At 44.8% G+C, this 5,437-nt stretch overlaps 1 pseudogene; it reads right to left on the reverse strand.

Moving 5' to 3' along the window:
* Positions 1-424: 424 nt before the first annotated feature.
* Positions 425-1,326, reverse strand: LOC136534818 (dehydrin DHN1-like; annotated as a pseudogene).
* Between the last annotated feature and the right edge of the window lie 4,111 nt (positions 1,327-5,437).

Raw genomic sequence — 5,437 nt, forward strand, 5'->3', positions numbered from 1 at the left:
CAAACTACTCCCCTCCATCTAAAAAGTAACACCGTTTTCGTTCTAAATTTTAAGATAGTTTTTGAGGTACATTTCTTCTAGACATAGAACATATTATCTAGAAAAATCATATTTTTATAATTTAGAATCATATCTAGAAAATTCCACAATGTTTTAACAATTTGGAATGAAGGAGAGTAACATTCATAAAAGTAGTTCCATTATCATATTAAATAAATATGATCAGATTATATTTTCATAACAAATATAATAAATTTTTGATACTGTTCTATAAATTAGTCATATCTAGGAGGCTCAAAATCTAAATTGTGTTCTTATTTTAGAAAAAAATTTAAAAGAGGTAGTATCTTGCTGTTTTGCATTAGCAGTAACCGAGAGGTTATTACTATACACAGATAGTGCCACTCGCATGCACTGAATATACTTTTAATTGAAGAAAAACGATGTAGCATTCGCAGCATAAAACAGTACACGGACCAAGTTACAGTACATACGTACAAACTCAGCTCGCACCACACACAGAAGTGGAAATTGTCCCCGTCACACGAGCGGTCGTGTGTCAAGGATAGGGACACTTATTCATCATGGGTCATCTTATTATCTATGGACCACCGTACGTACGTGACAGTAAATTAAGTACGGCTTTCAAACGCCAGGAAGCCAACGCAGGCACGGACGATTAGTGATGTCCGGGCAGCTTCTCCTTGATCTTGTCCACGATGCCTTTCTTCTCGCTCTCGCCGGTGCCCTCGGAAACCGTAGGTTCCGCCGGTGTGTCCCTGCTGCCCGCAGGCGCCGCCGGTCGCCGTGGCGTGCTGGTTGTCCTTGTGGCCTCCGGGCAGCTTCTCCTTGATCCCCTTCTTCCTCCTTCCGCCCATGCCGTCGTCCTCAGACTTTCACAAAACCATATATTATAAGATTTAATTAGCACCATGAAGCAGCGTATGTAGAATAGAAAAAGAAAAAAAATATCCAAGTAATTACCGAGCTGGAGCTGGAGCTGCCGGAGCGATGCAGGATGCCGCCGGCCTTGTGCTCCTCCCTCGCTGGCTGGAACTGCCCGCCACCCCATGCCAGCGCCGCCGGTTCCGGTTCCGGTTCCTGTACCGTACCCCATGCCTCCGGTTCCGGTGGTGCCGTGCTCGACGCCGCCGCCGACTGGGTTGCCGTACTGGTCCGACACGGCCCGTGGTGCCGTGGCCGTACTGCCCCTGCTGACCGTGCTCCATGCTGCGTGGTTGGTTTCCCTCAGCAAGATATTGTCCCGAAGCTAAACTAGAGCTGTGCGTGCTTGTTGTGTGCTCGTGTTTTTCGCTGTGGCTCACCGGTGGTGAAGCAGGTGTGAAGACCAACGCCGCCATTTAAAGTCGGCAGGCGGCAGGCGGCAAAAGGATTAGGATCTGGGCGCCACGGCAGGGGGTGTACGTGGGCATGCATGAGTGCGTCGGTGGCGCTGGCGCCACGTCTCAGTTTTTCTGGAAAGATGGGCACGCGTGCAAATACAATTCGGCTCCCGTTACCTGTGCTCATCCATCATTCATTGCAGTGCAGGCAGGCTGTCGGTCGGTCAGCCGGTCAGGATGAATGGGCCTGTTGGGCTGCAGCCGCAGCCGGCTGCGGGCTCAATTAGACCCAGTATACCTACGTGTAGGTGCTCCAGAAAAGTACAGAGGCTCGTACAACTGCAGGCTGCGGCGATATATATACATATATACTCCCTTGTCTAAAAAAATACAGTTCTCACATTTCAAAAAACCAAATGCTACAAGGTTTAACTAGAAAATACTAACATTTATGATACATAATAAATATCATTTGCTTAATTTTATAAAATATACTTTCGTAATAAATTGATTTGATAGATAAATGTGAATACTATTCAATATAAATTTGATCATACTTGAACTATTTTAACGGAGATAAATATTTTAGTTGCATTTTTTTATGGAGAGAGAGAGTATCATTATTACAAGAGCACAACTAGAATGCGGCCATGCGCGCACTGCATATGCATGCATAAATGGCCATCTTAGCTGCTCCCTTCGTCCCAAAATAAATAAATACTAGGAATATCAAAAAATATCAACAAAAGAGTATCAATATTGTATCTCCAAACAAATTTATTATAAAAATATATATCATACTCAATGTAATGACACTCGTGTTACATCATAAATATCATACTAGTCTTAATGAAAGTTTCATGAAAGTATCATGGACATTAAATAAACTAACATATTAGTATAAATGAAGAGATGATCAAAGTTTTATTAAATTAAATGAGTTTTATGGGATAAAATTTCTTATACTATTTTAACAACTGATAATGTTGTAAATAGGGACATGAAATCTTAAATGAGACTAACTTTAATATATTTTTACATATATATTAGTTAAACTTTTAAAAAATGAATTTTTGGAAAGCGAGATTTGTATTTTTTTTGGACCGAGACAATATAAGCAAGGATCGCGGAGGACCATGGCCTGTTGCGGAGATGGTGGCCCCCTACAACTCCAACTCCTTTACATCCTGCAACGCGATTATCGTCTAATTTCTGTTAGCCTGTTTGGCTGGGATTATTCCCTCGTAAACGATCATAAATTTTCAGTCAGAGTAGTATTTTTCTCTTACGCCAAATCAGCCAACAGTACTTCTTCACGATCCAGCAACAAACAAGCCCAGGTCAAACCAAAAGGCCGTGTCCTGATCCGTCACACATGTGTTTGGTTCCGACCTTCACCTGCCACACTACAGCTGTGGTGTTGACACGCAATTTCTAGATGTCGTTTGGTTGACGAGTAGAACGAGGCAGCCACAAGAGCTTCACGAATCCCGACAAAATCTTCGTTATTTTCGCCAGTCTGTGGCATCGATTTTGCACCACACCTGTGGCGCTGCCGCACTTCGGCCATGGCGAGTGATGGCAGGCATATATTTCATAAAAAAGAAGTGATGGCAGGCCTCCAAAGAGTAGGACAAATTTTAAAATCTAGAGTTGTAATTATTTTGGGAGGGCGCGTTTAGTTGCCGAAATTTTTTGGTTTGGGCTACTGTAGCACGTTCGTTTGTATTTAGTAATTAGTGTCTAATTATGGATTAATTAGATTCAAAAGTTTTGTCTCGCGATTTCTCACCCAACTGTGTAATTAGTTTTGTTTTTCGTCTACATTTAATACTCCATACATATGCCGTAAGATTCGATGTGACACTTTGGGTTGAAAATTTTTGTGAAATAAAAAGGGCCTGAGACTGTTGCGGTTCCTTGCTCCTCCATTGACGGCTAGGCGCTGCCTGCCATCATCACAAGGTAATTTAGGAACACAATCAATGCTTACTGATCCAACCCTATACTAGATCGCCACAGTAATAGTAATGCTCATAAGTTTGTCATCTTTAACGTCCAGTAGTATGTTCGGTTCTTGTGAACTCCACAATACTTGCAGCGTATTCATCGTATCTGAAACATTTTCAGAGAGTAAATCATAATACTAGCCTGAATATAACATGCGGTTGCTAGTTGCTATTGCTACCGATTAGGCGATTACTGAACACTAACAGAGCCAGGAATGGTTGAGCCGTTTCAGAGCTACATATGTACTAACGAGTGAGTGGCAAGTGAAACGGATGGACAGTAATTAAAAACTGGTGAACAGTGCAAACATGTCTGCTACAGCGCCAGGAGCGCTGAGAAGCCAGGGATTCTCTCGTGGCCGAGGGATTTTATTTTATATGAACAGTAAATGTGAAAAAGAAAGGTTAATACATAGGGAAGACGGGTGAGCGGCAAGTGAAACGGATGGACAGTATTAAAAATTGGTGAACAGTGCAAAACATGTCTGCTATATACAGTGCCAGGAACGCTGAGAAGCCAGGAATTCTCTCGGATCTTAGAGTGACTCCAACGAAGGGGATCCAAATACGATACACATTCGTTATTATAGGTCGTCTATAGTAAAAAAAAAAGTCACAATCTAGATATCTCCGCTCCAACAGACAGACCCAAATCCACGCCCACACACCGCCGGACACCCACGCTTCTTTTCCTCATCCTCAACGTCCCGATCCAGAGCCGAAGAGGTCGAACTCCTCGGAAGGAGGACCTGGAGTGCAGGGCGGCGTGCGGGGCGCTCGCCATCACTCCAGCCTGCAGCTGCCTCCTGGCCTCCGACGACGACCCCGGCAAGGACGGCTGCCACCCGTGCCTTCCCGATGCCAGCAGCGCGGGCACCGCCCGAGCACCCCGTCCAACCCCGCGGCGCGGGCTGTCCTCGACGCCGGCAGATCTCGCGCCCAGGAGCGCGGCGCGGGGACGGGGCCTCCTCCCCTGGCCGAGCTCGCGTCCGCGCCCGGATTCGGCCCCCTCCCTCTCCTTCCCCGACGAAGCTCGCGTCCGCGCCCGCGGCTCGGCGGAACTCACGCCCGGCGAATCTCCCTCTCCTTCTTCCCCAACGGTGCGGGAGCGGGCCACCTCGGACGCGAACGAGTGCGGACGATTTGCGTAGCGATGAGAGAGGCGATGCTTTTTGCGTATCGGTTGCTTCGGTAGGCAAAATGGGTGACGGGTTTGGTTCAGCTGTTGGATGGTGTTTTCGGATAGGCAAAGCACTGTTGGGGACGTATTTGGGTTTGCCTCTCGGTGTTGAAGATAGTCTTATTATATTCCTACTGCACTCTTGGTAATCATGGAAACAGTGTCCAGCTGGTTCCTAACGGCATGCTGTCCTCCAATTTATCGGTCTTAGGTTCTCAGTCATTTGCTTCCAACAACTGAGCCCTTGATGAGCTCTCCAAAAGTGCACTATGTAAAAAGAAGATTTTTTATCACATCAAACTTGCGGTACATGCATGGAGTACTAAATGTAGACGAAATCAAAAACTAATTGCACAGTTGCTTTAACTTTGCGAGACGGATCTTTTGAGCCTAATTAGTCAATGTTTGGACAATAATTCATAAATAAAAACGAAATGCTACAGTGGAGAATCGTACACTTGCAAAGGTGCAAACTTTGCCGAACTAAACGTGCCATGAGTATTCAACAAGCTTCCTGTGTCCTACTGCACTCTTGGTATCATTAAAACAGTGTCCAGCTGGTTCCTAACGGTATGCTGTCCATTTTCCAATTTATCTGTCTTAGTTTCTCAGTCATTTGCTTCCAACAACCGAGTATTCAACAAGCTTCCTGTGGATGTGCAATGATCTCTGACGCATGTATTTTGGCTCACACTTCATTGGCTTTCTAGTCTTGCAGTTGCTACCTATGTTTTTCCTCATATAGTATCATATCTAAGTCATATTCATATATCTCTGCTTTTAAATTCATTTTTCTAGATTTTTTTTCACGAACGTGTCTCTGTGACACGTGTTTCATTAAGCAGAAGTAGAATGTCAAGGTTACATCAGCCCTCGGTAATTCAAGGATTACTGAAGAAGGACAG

Source organism: Miscanthus floridulus, unplaced genomic scaffold, assembly GCF_019320115.1.
Source record: "Miscanthus floridulus cultivar M001 unplaced genomic scaffold, ASM1932011v1 os_2326, whole genome shotgun sequence".
NCBI classification, from domain to species: Eukaryota; Viridiplantae; Streptophyta; class Magnoliopsida; order Poales; family Poaceae; genus Miscanthus; species Miscanthus floridulus.